Raw genomic sequence first — 20,708 nt, forward strand, 5'->3', positions numbered from 1 at the left:
GCCTCCAGGCTGAGAGCCAATCACAGAAGACGTCTGGAATGTGACCTCTCCCATTGGTTGGCGGCGGCACGTCGGGCCGCTGACGTCCTCGGGCTCCGGCGCCGAGGGCGTGTGTCGGGCTCCCCCTCTACGCCTGGTTGTGGCGGCGGCTGGCGCTAGCTGGGCGGAGGGGCCATCCGTCTGCTGTCGCGATGCGCTCGCTCATCGTCCACGCTGCTACTCACCTGTGGGGAATGCTCCTCGTGGGCCTGATCCCCACCCGAAGGGAAGGCGCCATTCTGCACAGTCACCCTCTCGTTCTTATTCACCGTCTCTCTGGACGTCCATTCAGATTGTCCTTCCCCAGAGACTTAGTGGGCAAGGCCTGGCAAAGGATTTAACCTTGGGACTGGGGAATGCGTAACCTTTCCTTCAGCAGCTTGCATGCTTTAAATTGTATTCAGCTGCCGCGGGAAGATAACGAGAAGCCTCGGAGCGTTTAGCAAGAGACTGAACAGAAAGTACGTGAAATACTGTGAGAAGGATGAACGAGCTAGTCACTTAACAGAAGGACCGAAATGGAGTCCAAATTAAAGGGGTGTAGCTTTATTTTTGTCGCTGTTTGCAAGCAGAATAGGAAGAGAACAAACACACGATATAGCCTGTGTTTAGAAGGAAAGTGGGAAGTTCTGAGACATTAAAGCAATCATGAAATACCACGGATCACCGCTAAAAAACAAACAAACAAAAAACGGACTTGGCACAGTTTTCAAGGGCAAAGCATGACAATCCCCAGTGCTTTTTTCCATCTCTCTCTCTCTCTGCCTGTCGCACAGCCTGACTCTATTCCAATTCTTCCACTGCAGACCAGGCTGCACCACTTAAAGTAATTTTCCCTGTGCAGTATTTGCAGAGGAATAGATCCTGCCAGAAGCTCGCAGAAAACATTTTTCAACATTTTGCTTTAAAGGATGCTTTTTACAATCAGCCACAAAAAATGAGTTTCCCGGACAGAATAAGGATACTAGTAAAAGGGAAGAAGGAGATTTGTTTGTAAGTCTGTAGAAGGGAATGCACCAAAATATGAGTTGATTAATCTCTGAAGAAATGGAATTATTACTGTTTACATCTGTAAGTGGGTCTGAAGGTGTGGTCCAGGAAGCCCTAGGGGTCCTTGGGACCTTTACAGAGTTCCACAAGGTCAAGCTTTCATAATAGGTAATACTAAGACTTTCCTTTTCCACTCTGGAGCTAATGCAATGTGTGGTGACTCATCACTCTGAAGGCTAGGTGTTTGTATATTTCTGTGTTTTTAAAAATCTTTCCAGACTTAATTTCTAATAGCAATTATCAGTAGTTATAACCTACAAAAATAAAAAGTCTTTGGAGTCCTTAAAAACAAGAGTCTTAAAACCAAAAAGTGAGAACTTCTAATGTACGTAATATAATTATCTAGTCCTCTCATCATGATTACAGAGAGAACACCAGTGGCCTCTTGGCAATTGCTTTGCATTAACATTCAGTGCTTTAGTAGAAGCGGAAGGAAAGAAAACCAAGGGAGGCCTCAGAAAGAGAAGCCCATTTATTAAGAACAGCTTTCTGTCCGTTCCCTGTGGCTTGGAGTCCTGAATTATGTTAACCTGTGAATCACTCACTGGTCCTGGAACTTTTCCTAGGTATAAATCACTTAGGCACCTCAAATCCCCTTTGCAGTGTTGGGCATTCACAAATAATAATTGTTCTTGAATTGGGTAGAAACTGCGTTTTACTGTTTTCCTCTAAGAAGTCAAGGGGGGCAGAATTCTAAGAATGACCCTTCCCCTTGTATAAGCCCCACCCCTTTGAGTGTGGGGTGGAACCCAATTTGATGAGATAATACCATTGTTATTGTTATATTATGGGGCCAAAGTGAGATTATCCTGACAGCCCTATCTAATCACACCAGCCCTTTAAAAGCAGTGAATTTTTCTCCCATTGGTAGCAGAAGAGGAAGTCAGAGGTGCTTGAAGAATGAGAAAGACTTGATGGGCTGCTGCTGGAAGCTACTGTGTGCCAAGTATGGGAGCCCCCTGCAGCAGCAGAGACTGATTCTTGGTTGACAGCCCACAAGGAATTGGGGATTTCAATCCCAAGGCACTGAATTCTGCCAACAACCTAAAGAAATTTGGAAGTGAATTCTTCCTCAGAGCCTCCAGATAAGAGCCCCGTCCGGCCAACACCTTAATTTCTGCCTGTGAAACTCTAGAGAACTCACCCAAGCTCACCTGGACTTCTGATCTACAGAACCGTGAGCTAAACTATTTTCATTTCTTTTTGTGACATTAAGTTGGTGGTAACTTGTTATACAGCCATAGGAAATGAATACAGAGGGAAATAGAATGTATTTTACAAATTGAGATGATATTTACATAATAGGAGATTACACATTAACTGTATTTAAGTGTACAACTCAGTGGCGTTAGTACACTTACAAAGTTGTGCAACCATCATCTCTGTCTAGTTCTAAGACATTTCACCACCCCAAAAGGAAACTTATACCCATTAAGTAATCACACCCTATTCTCCCTTTCCACTGGCCTCTGGCAAACACTAATGCGCTTTCTGGCTCTACAGATTTATCTATTTTGGATAATTCATACAAATGGAATTATACAATATGTGACCTTTTGTGTTTGGCTCCTTTGATTTAGCATAACATTTTCAAGGGCCATTGACACTGTAGTATCCATCAGCATTTCATTCCTTCTTATAGCTGAAAAAGATTCCATTATGTGTATATGACACATGTTGTTTATCCTTTCGTCAATTGATGGACATTTGGATTGTTTTCACCTTTTGGCTATTGCGAATAGTGCTGCTATGAATATTTGTGTGCAAGTATTTCTTTGAGGGCCTAGTGGAATTGCTCCATCACTTTATGATTCTGTGTTTGACTATTTGAGGAACTACCAAACTATTTTGCACAGAGCCTGCACTTTTGAGCATTCCCACCAGCAATGTATGAGGGTTCCAGTTACTCCACATCCTTGCCAACACTTGTTATTTTTCTTTAAAAAAAAAAAAAAAATTCCATTCTGGGGAGTGTGAAGTGGTATCTCATTGTAGTTTTGATTTGCATTTACCTAGTGAGTAATAATGTTGAGCATATTTGTTAGTCATTTGCATATCTTCCTTGGAGAAATGTCTGTTGAAGTCCTTTGCGCACTTATTAACTGGTTTGTCTTTTTGTGGAGTTGTAAGAGTTCTTTATATATTTTGGATACCAAAGCCTTGTCAGATACATGATATGCAAATATTTTTGCCCATTCTATAAGGGTAAATAGAATATTGGGGGACATTTTTCTCGTATGAAAGCACGTGGGACGTGTGTTTTGTTACAAGTAGGATTATATTGTACACCCTTTTGAATCTTGTTTTTCTCAGGAATAATTCATGGAAACTTTTCATGTAATAAGATTAAGCTCTAATTCTTAGTTCCATTGTGTGATTCAACTATAATATATTTAATCATTTCCTACTTATGGTCATTCCCTCTGTTTTTAGTTTTCTGGTTGCTGCCAGCTGCTGAAATTAACATCCTTATACAATATATGTCTATGCATTGTTTGTTTCATTTTTATGGGATCTGTTCTCAGTAGTGGTTTAACTGGCTCAAGGAGTGTATGCAGTTTTTTATTTAATAGGCATTGTTCAGTCGTTTTCCATAAAAACTAACTTAATTTTTTACTACCAACATAGGAGAGTATTCTTTTTATACTGCGTCTTGCCAACAACAGATGTAATCAGGTTTTAACATTTTTGCTAGTCTAATAGGTGGAAATCAGTGGTTCTCAACTTGTAATAATTTTGCTTCTGCCACCTGTGACGTTTGCCCAAGTCTGGAGATGCATAACTGCCAATCATGGTTGGGGGGAGGTGCTACTCGTTTCCAGGGGGAAGAGCCAGGTATTCTGCTAAAGTATCTCCCATACTCAGAGCAGCCCCCACAGCAAAGAGTAACCCTAGAATGCCAGTAGTGCCGAGGTTGAGAAAACTTGGTATAAAGTGATACCTCATTGTATCTTCAATTTGAAGAGCTTTGTGGGTGAGTTTGCACATCTTTCCATATGTTGTCAGCTATTTAGATTTACTCTTCTGTAAATTACCCATTCATGTCCTTTGCTCATTTTTCTTTTGGTTGTTTATGCTTCTCTTATCAATTTATAAGAACACTTTATTTGTCCTCTTCATTGAAAATATTATTTTTCAAATGTATTTTTATTGACTTGTTTACAGTATCTTTTGTCAAACAGTAAAATCATATTGAAGAACATAAAATAAAGTCTGAACAAATGGTCAGATATACGTTCTTGGATAAGAAAACATCATAAAAATGTTCCTTTTCCCAAAGTTAATTTTTAACTTTAATGAAGTTTCAATTGGAAACCAAACAATAATATCCAATTAAGAACCCAAAACTATGTTAATGTTTATATAGAATAATAAATGTACCAAAACAACAAAATTGTGCAAAGAAAGACTAGTAAGAGGTTAGTTGCCTCACTAGATATCAGAACTTACTTTAAAGGTTCTAGAATGAAATCAATTTGGTTATATAATCAGCATAGACAAATATATGAACATATAATAAATGACAGCTATTTTGGGATTCAATTAAGTGAAAAAAAAAGGATAGATAATCAATGTTACTGGCAAAACTGTTGTGAAGGAAATTAAGTTTGAAACAATCTATACTATTTCTAAAAATAAATTCTAGTTGTAGAAATTACTTAAATTTAGGTAATAATAATGCTTCAAAAGAATCTAGGAGACTGCCTGTATACTCTAGAGGACAAGGAAAGCTTTTAACTATGAATGGAAATACACTAAAATGAAATAAAATATAAAAAAATACATAAAGAGAGTGATAAAATGATCATATTTATTAACTTGATCTTATGGAGGAGATGGCTGGACTGAGAACAGAGAGCTTGTTTTCCTCTCTTGTTTTTCCGGCACAGTCCCTGACCGACAAGTTAAAGAAACTTAATGAATCTTGGTGAATGAATGGCTTATAGATCATTGATTCTAATCTCTAAGTGACCCATATAAAACCTCAAGAACAGCTTGCAGTGACCTACAAAGCACGGGAGAGTCACCCTTTTTAACCTATGGTGTCATGCAGGCAGGAAAGGAATATTGATTCATATCCATATGTGGCATATAGAATTTTGGAGCAAACGAAGAAGAATTAAGATCAGCTTGTCTATCGCATTGCTTTCCGAAGGAAGATTCTTAAGTTACAGAGAAGTTTAAGGGACATGTAACATAATGAAATTGGAAACAAGCATGCTGGCCCAATTTGAACTTTGTTCCACAGTAGAAATCATGGTATTCAGTAAAACATAATCATAGACTGTGAATTGTGGAAATGCTATTGAAGCTGAGACCAAGAAATGTGAATCCATTTTACAAGATCACCAAGAGAGGTAGAAGCAGATTCCAAATATTCTTTGGTTGTGCAGACCCACAGCGCCCGGCAGCCTTTTATGTTCCCTTCTGGTTAATATTTCTTTTTTCGTTTGTTTTGCTTATTCATTTTGTTTTTTTTAAGACTCCACATATGAGTGAAGTCATATGGTATTTCTTTCTCTGTCTGACTTATTTCATTTAGTGTAATACCCTCTAGGTCCATCCATGTTGTCACAAATGGCAAGATTTCATTCTTTTTTAGGGCCGAGTAATCGTCCATTGTATATATGGACCGTGTCTTCTTTATCCATTCGTCTATATGGACACCTAGGTTACTTCCATATCTTGGCTATTGTAAATAATGCTGCAGTGAATATAAGAGTGCATCTATCTTTGCGAATTCGTGTTTTGGATTTCCTCAGATAAGTACCCAGAAGTGGAATGCTGGATCATATGGGGAGCTCTATTTTTAATTTTTTGAAGAACCTCCATATTCTTTTTCATAGTGGCTGCACTAATTTATAGCCCCACCAACAGTGTACGAGGGTTCCCTTTTCTCCACATCCTCGCCAACCCTTGTTTGTTGATTTATTGATGATGGCCATTCTGACAGGTGTGAGATGGTATCTTGTTTTGGTTTTGATTTGCATTTCCCTGATGATTAGTGATGTTGAGCATCTTTTCATATGTCTGTTGGCCATCTGGATGTCCTCTTGGCAGAAATGTCTATTCGGGTCCTCTGCCTATTTTTTAAATCAGATTGTTTGCTTTGTTTGTTATTTCTTTACTTTTCAACATATTGTACCACAAAACAGTTCTAGAGAGCAGAGTATTGAAATGCCTTTCAAATGTACTTACTAGAACGTCTATTCTTACTTTTTTCCTGTAAGTATGTTAGGTACAAATAGACATTTTTCTCAGATTATAGATGGGAACACTGAGGGACAGGGACTCTTGGTCCTTTAAGTCACATTCATTCCCTCAACACGAGTTTATTGAGAGCCTGTTGTTCAAGGCGTTGGACTTGGTGCCACAGGGAAACAATGCTGAGATAGTCCCCCACCTCGGGGTGTTCACAGGCTGAATCAGTGGTGACTCAGTCCCCCAAGTCCGGCTCTAGGCTGTGCCCCTGAAAGGCCCCTACACTGATGACCTTTGTCGCAAACAGGAGCAAGTTGTATTCTGACAATCATAGACCAACTGACCGTGCTGTGCTATTCAGCAAAAGGCCAACTCAGCTCACAAGTGACTCTCCTCACTGTTTCTTAAATATGTGACCCAGAATTTTCAACGTGGTCGTCAAGGCATTGCTGAGCTGTGTCGTGGCACAGCCCATCTGAAGCGTTGCCTACTCATGGCCTGCTCCGCCTCTACGGGTGGGGCATTGCCACTGCATGGAGGCCCCTCGGTAAAGAGCGCTGGGGTTTGCCCAGGGTACACTCCGTGGAAGCCTCCTCCACCCTGCCTCTGCCTGTCTTCGGCCATCCTCTGACATCTAATGCTACAGTCACTCACCAATCTTAAAAAATCCCATCCTGTGTGAGTAGTGCACCCTAGAGAGCAAACCTATTGTTACGGAGAATTCAGATGTCATTAAACCACTACCTTTGTCCTCTGATTTGCGTTTATGTCATTGTAGTTTTCTTGTCCCTAGTCTCTCCCTAGCCCCAGCAGAACAGTCAGAATGATCTTCCTAATATCGAATATCACTCTTGTTCTTACCTCTGATTGTTTAAGAGTTTGGGGTGCTTACTGAATAAAGTAGAAAGCACTTCTTTCTGAATTTCGCGGACCCCTCCCGTCTCATTCCCCACTACGGGCCCATACGCACTCTGTGTTCGGCTGCACGGTACCCACGGATTTCTCAAGGTGCTCCTCAGATAGCTTTCCTTCTCCACCCCTACGACCCTCGTCCAAGCCACCACCATTTCCTCTCTGAGACACTACACTAGCCAGCCCCAAGCTTGTTTTCCTGACCCTGCCCTCCCCTCCCCCCACTATAGTCTGTTGGCACAGCAGCCAGAGTGGTCTTCCTAAGGCCGAAACCAAATCATGCCGTTCTTCTGCTCACATCCCTCCAACGGCTTCCCATTGCATCTGGAATTAAATCCTAAGCTTTCCCCTTGACTGTACAGCCACCCTGCTGGATCTGCTCACTCCCCCTCAGTATATCTCTGACCTCATCTCCTTCCTGTGACTCCACCTCCCCACTCGGGGCGGTCACACTGGATTCCTCAGGGGCCCTTGGAGGCACCAAGCACCCAACGCAGGACTCTCGCCCTTGCAGGTTCCTCTGCCTGGGACAGTCTCTTCCTAGATTCTTGCCAGATGCCCTCCGTCACTACTTTTAGGTTTCTGCCCAGTTATCCCCTTATCCTCCTGAAAATAGCACATACCCTCATCCTGGCAGGACTCGGCCCACACCCCTGCTTACACACCTTACTGCTCATGCCCATTTGCTGTATTACGTGTGTATGTGTTTACTCTCCGTTTCCCAGAATCAGCACTGGAATGGGAGTTCTGTAAAAGTAATGACTGTTTTCCTTTGCTAGAACTGCGCCTGGCAACAGGCGCCTGGACCTCATACACACTCCAGGAGCCAATCTAAAACTTCTTGTAGCAGAAAAGAGCGATGGATAGGGAGTTGGAAGCCCTAAGTTCTAACTCAAGCTTTTCTACAAACGAGACATGTGCCAGGATTGGTGGCTGCACCTGGCATCTCAGGATCCTCTAACACAGGTAGTGGGACTGGATCTCCAAAAGCCTTTCCAACAATAAAGTGCTGTCCGTTGTCAGGTGGGAGATTGTAGCCAAGTGGCAGGAATCAACTGAGCCTGGGAAAGGAATGTATGATCTCTCACTGCCAATGACCTCGCATGCTGAGGGTGTGACAGCAGTCTGACACCTGGCAGAGCCTGGACCCAGGCTCAAATCCCATTTGCTGTCCTGTTCCTATTGACACAGCTGCCTTCCTCAACCTTCCAGCAGCTGGGCTCCCACCAAGGTGGAACCGGAGAAGAGCGGAGGAGTGGGGACGCCTCTCTAGCGGGGTTTAAGCAATATGCATAGCTGAGAAGGGCTGACTCAGGACACTGCAAAGCTGCCGGCATTGAGCTGGTTGTCTTAGATCTGCTTTGGCTTTTCCCCTGAGAACTGGAGTTAACGTGGCCCAGGATTCAGGGCCCGTCCTTTAGCGTTTCCCAGGGAGGGGGCAGTCGAGATTGCCAGAGGCTTCCTGGGTACAGTCACTTGTGAGGCAGCTGTCCTGGGAGTCCCTGGCTGTGACTCAGCTGAGAACCTCCTCAGATCAGACAAACCAGAAAGAGTGGATTTGACCTGAGGCCAGAACTGACTAGACTATTTAGCCAAGCCAGGGGTGAAATAATTTATTTTCTGATATACTTTGCCTTTTGTAAAGAACACATAGAACATTTAGACAAATGTTAAGTCCTGTTTTATAAAAGCATGTGGCCTTTTATGACAACCTCCAAAACCAGCAGTCACGATCACATGTGAGTCATAAATTAGGAAATCCCGGATGAACTGAAGGGTGTGTTGATTTCTCTCATCAGATACTCGTTTGTGGCAATGTAATTGGCCGGGGAATAGGTCAAGTGCTTCATGCGGTTCTCACAGCCACAGTCAGGCCACATCTATTCAAATATTTCTGATGTGTAATTCTCCTCCCTCCCTATCAACAATGTATAAACACATACAAACACAATCACACGCTTATTTTCTCCCCTCTCATTTAATAGTTATGTATTCTCCATGTGGTTTGGTGAAGTATTTTAAAATTCTCTCCAAGGGAAAATTAAGGGTTCAAAACATTTTATGTGAAGATTATCCAGAGAGAAGAGATTAGAAAGGAAATGCTCTTCCCAACTCTTCATCTGAACACAAATTCAGGACCTCCTGTCCTGGTTCTCCTAACCCCAAATTCCTGTTAAGATTTTCATCTTCTCCCAATTCTGAGGATGAGAGGTCTTAGCTGGAATCCTGATAATAATGAGGACATTTTCTGTTCTTGGTGGGATATTCAGGTACCAGGGGACTCGGCTACTCAAACCACATGGACTCGTGCTCAGCCTTTGTCACCTCCGTCCTGGGAAATCATTTCTGGTGCATGACTTCCCTCTCACTAACAGGGCTTTTGGGATCACTGAGTGTCGTCTCTATCTCTGTATTCCCTGGGTTTACGCTGGTGTTTTGAGCATACAAGTGGTTCAATAAACGTTTGTTGGTGGACACATTTTCTAGACCTTGTGAGTTGCACTTTCAATCTTCAGTCATACTTTTTTTTTTTTTTTTTTTTTTTTGTACTGCTTATTAACAGGTACAGGCATCCTTGGGGATATGGTGGCTCTGGTTCCAGACCACTGCTATAAAGTGAAAATTGCATTGAAATGAGTCATATGAAATTTTTGGTGTCCCTGGGCATATCAAAGTTATCTTTACACTTAACATACTCTATGAAGTGTGTGATAGCATTATGTCCAAAAAAACACTGTACACACCTTATACGTTACTGCTAAAAAATGCTAACCATCATCTGAGCCTTCAGTGAGTCGTGCTCTTTTTGCTGATGGAGGGTCTTGCCTTGATGTTGCTGGATGCAGACTGATCAGGGTGGTGGTTGCTGAAGGGTGGGGTGGCTGTTTCTTAAAATAAGACAAAATCATGAAGCTTGCCACATCAATTGACTTCCTTTCACAAATGATTTCTCTGTAACATGAGATGCTATTTGGTAGCATTTTACCCAAAGTATAACTTCTTTCAAAATTGGAGTCAATCCTCTCAAACCCTGCCTCTGCTTTATCAAATAAGTTTATGTAGTAATTCTGAAACCTTTGCTGTCATTTCAATAATCTTGACAGTATCTTCACCAGGAGTATATTCCATCTCAAGAAAACACTTTCGTTGTTCATCCAAGAGAAGCAACTCCTCATCTGTTTAAGTTTTATCATGAGATCGCAGCAACTGAGTCACATCTTCAGGCGCCACTTTTAATTCTAGTTCTCTGTTTCCACCACATCTGCAGTTACTTTCTCCCCTGAAGTCTTGACCCCCCTCAAAGTCATCCATGAGGAGGCCTGGAATCAACTTCTTCCCAACTCATGTTGATGTTGATATTTGGACATCTTCCCATGAATCATGAATGTTCTTGATGGTATCTAGAATGGTGAATCCTTTCCAGATGGTTTTCTATTTACTTTGCCCAGATCCATCAGAGGATTCATTCTCTATGACAGCCATGGTCTTACAAAACGTGTTTCTTAAGTAATAAGACTTGAAAGTCAAAATTATTGTTTGAGCCATGGGCTGTAGAATGGATGTTGTGTTCACAGGGTGTGAAAAGAGTAATCATCTCGTCCATCTCCATCAGAACTCTTGGGTGGCCAAGTGCACTATCAGTGAGCAATGATGTTTCGAAAGGAGTCTTGTTTTATCTGAGCAGCAGGTCTCAACAATGGGCGTAAAATATTCAGTAAACCACGTGGCAGATGTGCTGCCGTCCAGGCTTTGTTCTTCTATTCATAGAGCATAAGCAGAGTAGACTTAGCAGAATTCCTAAGGGCACTGGGATTTTTCAGCATGGGACATGAGTATTGGCTGCGATTGAAAGTCACTAGCTGCGTGAGCCCCTAACAAGAGAGTCAGCCGGTCCTTTGAAGCTCTGAAGCCAGCCATTGACTGCTCCTCTCTAACTATGCAAGTCCTAAATGGCATCTTCTTCCAATACAAGGCTGTTTCACCTACATTGGACATCTGTTGTGTAGTGTATCCACCTCCATGAATGGCCTTCGCTGGATCTTCTGGATAACTTGCTGCAGCTTCCGGATAAGCAGCACTTGCTGCTTCACCTCGCACTTTCTGTTACGGAAACGGCTTCTCTCCTTAAGCCTCATGCACCATCCTCTGCTAGCGTCACACTTCTCTTCTGCAGCTTCCTCCCCTCTCTCAGCCTTCACAGAACTGAAGAGAGTCAGGGCCTTGCTCTGGATTCGGCTGTGGCTTAAGGGACTATGTGGCTGGTTTGATCTTCTATCCAGACCACAAAAACTTGCTCCATATCACCAACAGGGAAGGTTGTTTCACTTGCTCAACATTCATGTGTTCACTGGAGTAGCACTTTTCATTTCCTTCTAGAACATTTCCTTTGCATTCACAACTTGGCTGTTTGGTGCAAGAGGCCTAGCCTTTGGCCTGTCTCGGCATTCGACATGCCTTCCTCACTAGGCTTAATTATTTCTAGCTTTTGCTGTAAAGTGAGAGACATGCAACTCTTCCTTTCACTTGAACACTCAGAGGCCATTGTAGCATTATTAGCTGGCCTAATTTCAATATTGTTGTGTCTCCGGGAATGGGAAGGCCCGAGGAGAGGAAGAGAGAAGAGCTGCTCGGTGGAGCAGTCAGAACACACACAACATTTATCAAATAAATTTGCCATCATATATGGGCACAGTTCGTGCTGCCCCAAAACAAATATAATAGTGACATCAAGATCACTGATCACAGATCACCATAACAAATACAATAATAATTTAAAATTTTGAAATATGGTGAGAATTACCAAAACGTGACATAGAGACGTGAAGTGAGCAAATGCTGTTGGAAAAATGGCGCCAATAGACTTGTTTGACTTAGGGTTGCCATAAACCTTCCAGTTGTAAATGCAATGTCTGAGAAGTGCAATAAAGTGACATGAAATAAAAAGAGATATGTTTATATTATACTGTCACACTTAGCTATAGCAGAAGCATTCTATGCTTATAGCCCAGTGTTTCTATCTTGATGTAAAGATCTAATCTGATTTCAAATGAAATCAGACTTTAGAATCCGTTAAGAACCACAAGTTAAAAAAGGCCTATCTCTCTATTAGAATATGAATTTCCTTTAAGCGGAGCAAGTCATTCATGCTTTTGCCTATGACTCACACCAATTTATATTTCCAACTTCACCTTGTCCAGCTCTGCAATCCAGGGCAAAAGCTCTTCCTACTTTGAAGTATGAGAGAGGATATACAGACCTAAGATACTGCGTCGGTGGTCCGCCAAGAACTCCGTGCTTTAACTCATAACATTGGCTGGGGATAGTTGGTTTGACAGCACTTAGATGTACGCCCTGCAATGAGGACCAGGGGCTTCACACGGGATAGAGAAACGCACAACACTTGCGAGCAGCTGATTGCTCTGATGTCTTACCTCTCCACTGCTACTCTACCCGAAACCTCATTACCTGGCGTATTACATGACAAGCTTAGTGGCGAGGTACATCAGAGAGACCCGGGCTTCGGGCCCAGCCTCCACAGCATCTTTTGGCAACCTCGGGCAAGGGACCATCCCTTCTAAGGCTCAATTCTCTCAAGTAAACTGTAGACAATACTACCTGCTTCTTAGGATAGTTGGGGAGGATGACATAAGGGTAGATACGATCAGTGCTTTGCACAATGCTTGGCAAAAGTGATCTGAAACAGTAAGATCTATTATTTTCTAAGTACCATAGTGGATCAACTTCCAAGTAGGCGAGAGCTTGGCACACAGTAGGAGCTTGTGCAGACAGCAAATGCAGATTACATTTTCAAATTTAGCTTTTGTTCATTTTGTTAGAAGTTGGAGTGTATTTATGAGCAGAGGAGAAAAAACAGGAGAGATTCAGTTTTGTTTTGTTTTTTAATCTTCATTTTATTGAGGTATAATTTTCATCCAATAAAAATCATCCATTTTAAGTGTATAGTTCAGTGAGTTTTAGCAACTATACAAAACAGGTAACTACCACTATGAGATTCAGGGGTTTGAAACAGGCCTCTGAGTTAGGGAAGCTACTGGGATTTAGAATTGAAATGCAAGGTTTGGCCTAGACTAAGAAAGAGGGAACTTTTCTTTTCCTCAGGGAAAGAGGGTAGGTGGATGGAAATGTAGATAAGCAAGCATGGGGAGGGGTGGGAACACTGAAAGCATTCCTTGATGTTATCTGTTCTCCTGTGTGGTGGGAGGCCAGTGTGTGCTAAGAAAAAGGTAAACAGGAATGGGACAAGTTCTGCCATACAGTATGAAAGTTTCACATAGCCTATGCGAGGCGTGACTGACCAGGGATGTGGATGGCGAGAGATGGCCCAGCTCAGCCTGGCTGTGGGCATGGAGCATCCATAGCTGGGGCTTTCTCGGGGCGTGGATGAGGGACAGACCACAGAGAAGAGTGTTCTGAGGGCTTGCAAGTCTCTTGATGAACCTTGGAAGGGAGCAGAGAGGCAGGAGACAATGCAGGCAGGGCCTGAGAGGCGGGGCGGCCTCAGGGGGTGGGTGGGAGTTGATAAGATCTACCAGGAGTTTCTGGCTGGTTGGGTTTAACATCCCACAGGTAGACCTGTTCCAAGAGATGACAAAGATCAGGTCACACGGGAATGGGCTGCTGAAATCCAGTGGAATGCAGAGTGATCAGCTAACAATTGATCAAGACACAAAGACACGGTCATTTAGACAAAGCTGGACTTTCCAAAAGCACGGGAAGGGTTTCACTGGGAAGGGTTTCCCCATCGTGTTGGGGGTACACAGCTGTTAAGTTGAACACTGTCCAACCTGGCAACAAATCTGGTTGGCTTAAAATATGTCCAGAATCCACCACCTTCACTACCTGCATTGCTACCACCCATGTATATGACTCTGCAGTTGCATCCAAACTGGTCTTCCTGTGATTACCCAGGCTCCCTAGGGTCAGTTCTCAACACAGTAGCCAGGAAGATTCATGGAGAGCATAACGCACGGCATGTCAGTTTTGGTTCAGAATTACAGGGCAACTTCCCATTTCATGCAGCAGAAAACATCTAAGGACTTTCCCCCTCCGCTAACCTACCCTTTCCTACCACTTGCTCTCTGGTCTCACCTTCCGCTCTCCCTCTTGCTCAGTGGCCCTCTCCAGCTGCTGTCCTTACTATTCCTACACCGCCCACTGTGAGCTTCTCTTGCTGGGTGTTTGCACTCCTGATCTCTCTGTTGGCCCACTTCTCCCATACACCTGTGTTATTTACTTCCTTACCTCTTTGTGGCCTTTGCTCAAACGTCAGCTTTCTTTCTAGGGCCTTCCCTGGCCGTCCTATTTAATATTATCTCCCTCCCACAGACACCTTGTTCCCTCCTGTGTTTATTTTTGCTTTAGGACTTGTTGTCTGACAGCCTATGTTTTTGTCTTATTGTTTGTTGTCTGTCTCTTTCAACGTGGGGGGTGGGGAATGCCATGCCAGTGGAGATTTTGTCGGTTTCTTCGGTACCTATTAGAACAGTGCCTGGTGTTTCATGAGCAGTCAGATGAATTGACTGAAGAGATATTTGCTCGTGACCGTAGGGCCAAATTTAACCGAATGCAAGCTTTACATAGAGAGACCAAGGAGAAAAAGACATGATAAAAAAGCCATTTTTTCTCTGAAAAATGAAAAAGACAGAAGAAAGGAAAAACTCGAAAGCTCCTAATGTTTACTAACAGATCCTTAACAGTCCAAAGGCTGAGGCAGATCAAAGGTCAGGGAGGAAATAAAGGGGAAAGATGAGGATTTCAGAAATCAACCGAAGCCTCCTACTCCAAGTATATATTCAAGGAAAAGCCTGCAATCGAATCCATACACTTTCAGTGTGTAAGAAACTGCAGAACGTCATTCGAAGGGGTGTTTTTAAAAGCGTGGCCTTAGGTTCAGAACTTTAAAAAGGGGGCGAAACAGGATGACAAGATGAGCTTGTCAGCAGCAAAAAACTTCAGAAGAAATTCTTATAATATGAAAAAGAAAAAAAGAAAAAAACAAACGAAAAGAAAAAAACAAAAAAACAAACCGGCGTCTTGTAAGCACTGAAAAAGCACAGTGAGTCAAGTGTTAGGGAAACGGGTGTGTGTTGGAGAGGAGAATGGAGAGAGGCAGTTAAATATAAACCTGGCTTTGTTTGCAAAGCTATAATCTTGATAAATGGCACCTACTTAAAGCAAACACCTGGTCCAGGTATCTCCTAACATATTTATGTTTCAAAATCCAGGCTATAGTCCAAACGACGTCACATTCTGGGGGAAACTATTTAGAGTCCATTGTACTGAGTGTTACTATGACAGCAAACTACAAAATATTAAGCAGAAATTAATATGTGATTGTTCAAACCAGGCCTTAATAAGTAGAAATTTGTAAATAAGTCTGTTAGTTCTTTGAGTGCTATTCATCTATTCATCTGTGCAGTACCCGAAGCTTCCTTTTGTATAAATGGTTAACAATAAATATTCGTTTAACTGAATTGAAAGTTGCCAGATATGCTATATTCATTTTCAGGAAAGATGATTATTTGAAATGATTAATCTCTACTAAATGAAGCAAATTATAAATAAGAATCAAATGATGTCTATACTATGTTTGACTGTTGACGTGTTTAACATAGGTATTCTTCTGTGTGCCGGATTAAGGTCTTCTGCTACCAAAATAGAATGGCGTTCTCTTCCAAAATTACAGGAAAAAATGAGATGAATGGAAACAATGTTCTCAATTTACATTTTTTCTCCCTTTAATTGTGCTGAACCATTTGGCTTTTACCACAGTTTGCTTCTAATAGAATCTGGTGCAAGAACATAGCGCCATTGCAAACATTGAGTTGCTCTGCTTTGCAGAGTGTGCAACGTTGAACTCATTGCCACCGAATGACGTAGAAAAAATATTTATGATAAGAGCTGTTGTCTGAAGGAAAACTATTTTCCTTTAGAAACTGTAAAATCTACCTGTGGCTTCAGCCAGACCAGCAGAGCCATGCACTTGGACCACAGAGCCCTCGCCTTTGAAGTCTTGTTTTCACTGAACTGTGCTCAGGTGAGAACCCATCCACCTCTCCAGAGGGATGCATCGGAAACAGCCTTTTAAAATCTGCTGTTGTTACAGGTGCTCTACACATCATATGGTGACCTCTTTTTGTGGACCTTCGGGAGGAATTTATTTTTAATTTTGGTATCAAGAAAAGTGCTTCTTTTGAACGTTTTTTGGGGGACACCATTGTATGACCGATAAGGTTTTTCTTTTTGCATCTGCTATTGAAAAAACCTCCTGCTAAATTCAAGCCCACCCATAGCAAGACGCAGGGCTTTATGGTGTGGATTTTCGTGACAGCCTCTTTCTTGCTTCCTGTTTATGTCCCTAACTCTGTTTTTGCTTTCTCTCCTACATCTAATGCATGTTATCTACTAGTAGTTTATATTCCTTTTTTATTTAAAAAAAGCAATTTTAAGTCTTTTGAGGGAACAAGATGAGAGATTAATATATTCTTTCATATATACATAAAACTGTTGTGTTAATTTGAGTTTTTATTTTTTTGTTAAGAGCTTTCCAATTATTTTGCCTCCTGAAGAAGTATGAGAACCTTTGATTTAGAAGGTTAGCTGCTAGAAGGTACCTGACAAATATCAAACCACAATATCACCAGCCAATAATTTTTAAAGACCTATTTGGTGCATTGCAGAAAAGTGCAATTTTCACTATCTGCACATGAATCTACACAGCACTATAATCGACCATTCTTTCTAAGTCAGACTCGGGTGCAACTCAGTTAGCTCTCCCTGTTTTACGCCTCCTAAACCAATCCACAACCAATTAGTTTCTCTTGTTGAGCAAATTTCTACTTAATTCTGTTTTAAATTATCCACTTTGTCTGTGGCTAATTTTCAGTAATTTCTGAATCCCATTCTAGGCCTGTGGACTCAGGACGTAATGCTAATGTTTACGTCTGCCATTAAAAATCTTCTATTCCCTACCCCTGAGAAAAACATAATGAGGTCAGTTAAGTCCACTGAACAAAGTCAATGCAAGATGTTCAATTCTTTGTTTAGCCTGGATAATTAAGGCTTAACCTCTGCGTGGAAGCCCTCAGAACTCTGGCTGCATGTACAGTCGAACCAGACTTGCCACCTACTGGGAAAAGCATGGAGTTACAGGTAGAAAATAGAGCAGCTATAAAAAGTAATGATGGCTGCACAACAGTGAGAACACACGTGACACCACGGAACTGCACGCGTAGAAAACTTACCATTCCAACCATTTTCGTTATATGCATTTAACCACAATTTAAAAAAAAGCATTGAGTGGTAGAAAACAAGGTGTTCAACACAGCAGAAATGAATAACTGTTGTTCATAATAATATCATTATATTGATATTATAGAAATCATATTTGTACTATTGTTGTTATTAACAATGTTAATATTAATAACAATCAATTGCTACATAGTGGTTACTATGTGCCAAGGACCAGTCTAAACACTCCACATGGAAATATAGCCTTTGCCACTATTTCCTTAAGACTGCAAAGAAAATGAAAGGTTTACACCTTTATCTGTCACATCTGTAAACATGGTTACCAGATTCCAGACTGTCCGAAAACCTCTTTAGTCAACAAGGTGGACTGCTGATAGAAGGCAGTTGAGATAAATAGAACAGGTAAACCCACTACCAAATTTCTTGTCCAAAAAACTAGGTGAGTATATAAAATTGTCTGCACATCATTCTTGGGACATTGAGAAGCTGCCCCTAAATGTAAAATATGAAAGTGCAGGTGAATGAGGTGGTTCAAGTGTGGGCTAGTGGAAAACAAAACAAAGGAAAACAGTCACACAAGGACGTCAAAATCTTATCCAGGGGCCGGCCCGGTGGCTCAGGCGGTTAGAGCTCCATGCTCCTAAATCCAAAGGCTGCCGGTTTGATTCCCACATGGGCCAGTGGGCTCTCAACCACAAGGTTGCCAGTTCAATTCCTCAAGTCCCGCAAGGGATGGTGGGCTGTGCCCCCTGCAACTAGCAACAGCAACTGGACCTGGAGCTGAGCTGCGCCCTCCACAACTAAGACTGAAAGAACAACAACTTGAAGCTGAACAGAACCCTCCACAACTAAGATTGAAAGGACAACGACTTGGAGAAAAGTCCTGGAAGTGCACACTGTTCCCCAATAAAATCCTTTCCCCCTTCCCCAATAAAATCTTTAAAAAAAAAAAAATCTTATCCAAATAAACCTGTGTGGTTCTCATCTCTTGATTAGTCAGTTTCCCACATGACACACATTTACCCACCGTCTCCCTACTCTTATTGCCAATCCCTCTGATCAACACGCCTTGTCTTCTCAAACTGAGCAAGTCAGAATGAATCCTGTCCAATGTGGAATCTTCCATAACACTATGAAAAGTGGCCCACTTTTAATTCGGTCACCACCATCCATTATTCACAATTTGCAGGTTAGAGATATGTTTTGTATCTGTATGTTTCTCTTACCCCACAATCAGGTCGTCAGGTCCTTCCAGGTAGCTGTTGTTTTTCTTTCTTTTGACCTTACAAATACACTGGACTTAGTGGTACGGTGTGGGAGATAGCGGGTGAAGGAAGGTGAATAGATAAGCCACTATCAGACTGTGCACCCAGGGAGTAGAGAAAATGCGTGGGTATGTCAGGGAAAACTTACAGGATCCTGAATTTAAGCATAAATCTCTTACATGAGGTGTGATCAAACAACATGGTGAATGTTTAAATAAAACAAATGTATTGAAGGACACATGGCCATTAATCCCCCTAAAAACATTCCCCCCTCACTTCGAACACACTTATCCCATTGTTCTTGCCACTTTCTGAAGCAGTTCTGGAAATCCTCTTTCGTGAATGTCTTTCGTTGTGCTGTCATGGCTGCCTCAATGTCCTGAATTGATTCAAAATGTTTACTGTTCATGGTCATCGTGACTTTGGGGAAGAGCCAGAAGTCTCACGGTGCCAGATCTGGTGAATAAGGTGGATGAGGACATACTGTAATGTTTTTATTTGACAGAAATTGCCATATACTAGAAGCAATGTATGACACAGAGATTTTCTGTTGTGATCAAACAATATGGTGAATGCTGCTGCCTAATGCCATCCACCGGAAAGGCAGAGATCTTCAATATGGAAAGCAGTGCATTGAACCTTAGTAACAGTGTGAGACAAGTTTCATCTTGTTCGGTACAGTCAGTCAGGTGTGAGCTACTGTTGCGAGAAGGTTTGTTTTAAAGTGTGTCATAAATCATCCTCCATCATGACAACGCTCCGTGTCACACAACACTTCTGATACAGCAATTTCTGTCAAATAAAAACATCATCCACCTTATTCACCGGATCTGGCACCGTGTGACTTCTGGCTTTTCCCGAAAGTCAAAATGACTCAGGACATCGAGGCAGCCAGCACAGGGCAACTAAAGACACTCAGGAAAGAGGACTTCGAGAACTGCTTCAGAAAGTGACAAGAACGATGGGATAAGTGTGTTCGAAGCGAGGAGGAGTATTTTGAGAGGATTAATGGCAATGTGTCTTTTACTTTAATGTATTTTATTTAAACATTCACCATATTGTTTGATCACACCTCATACTTCTCTGATTTTCATTGGCCTTTCTTATCCGCATCCAATTCTTTGGGGTTCTGCACAGGTTGTCTTAATATATGCCCAGTGCCTTCAAGGTCTGGGTCAAATCACCTTCTCTGAAAGTTTTCACAGCCGGTCTCCATCCTACCTGCATTACTCCTTTGATTGACCTTGTACCACTTGGTGTGTAATCTGCCCATAGTCTGTATTGGCTTCTGATGCTTATCGTCTCTGTGTTTAAAGAGCCAGAGCAGTGTCTTTTATTTTCTTTATATATTCTCCCCTACAATGCCTGCCATAGTGCTTTGTTGTGTAGATAGAATATGCTTAATACATATACTTTTTAAATTAAGATGGTGGTGCCTCTAGGGAGGATAATATTATTGTTTTGTTTCCAAATACCAAATGCAAAATACTGTATATCTTTTGGTGAGCACATTTCATACACCCAAGAGATATCAAATCTTAAATCTCTAGTCTCTCGCAGCCCAGTACCTGGATATGAGAGACTTCCTCATTTCCTGGACATGGACAATGCAAATCTCACTTCACACACAGTTGTTTTGTCTGCCTATGTCCTACTGCTTTCCCTATCTCCAGTCTATTAGGAGAATTAGGCATTCAGAGTTTTCCGGGAAATAACTCTCCATAAGGGAGCGGGGGGAGAAAAAAAAGATAAATGGTAGCACGAACTTGGATATTTGTAGGTGTGTATCAGGTCTACTGCTTTAGGGCTTGTGCCAGTTGTAAAACGAAAGTCCACTGTCCGTGACTTGCTTCTTCTTGGTCCATCCAGGGAAGTAAACGGTGAAACATGCATGGTTCTTGGGAGGATCCACGCTATTTGATTAATAATGCTTTTGCCCTGAATTTGCCAAAACGGTCCTGAACTCAA

The 20,708-nt window shown here is 41.9% G+C and overlaps 1 protein-coding gene across 4 annotated transcripts in view; it reads left to right on the top strand.

Annotated features, from left to right (window-relative positions):
* Positions 1-125: 125 nt before the first annotated feature.
* FIRRM (FIGNL1 interacting regulator of recombination and mitosis) overlaps positions 126-20,708 on the top strand; it is a 236,730-nt gene continuing 216,147 nt past the window's right edge. For 2 of the 4 annotated variants that reach the window (XM_074322526.2, XM_074322530.2), the window contains exons 1-2: positions 126-1,197; positions 1,964-2,266. The gene's annotated coding sequence lies outside the window, so the exon portion shown is untranslated. Of the gene's footprint in view, positions 1,198-1,960; positions 2,267-20,708 lie in introns of all 4 variants that reach the window. The other 2 variants (XM_074322527.2, XM_074322529.2) reach the window with 2 other exon arrangements.

This window comes from Rhinolophus sinicus, chromosome 11 (assembly GCF_057876585.1).
Source record: "Rhinolophus sinicus isolate RSI-liver-muscle chromosome 11, RSI-T2T, whole genome shotgun sequence".
Classification (NCBI taxonomy): Eukaryota; Metazoa; Chordata; class Mammalia; order Chiroptera; family Rhinolophidae; genus Rhinolophus; species Rhinolophus sinicus.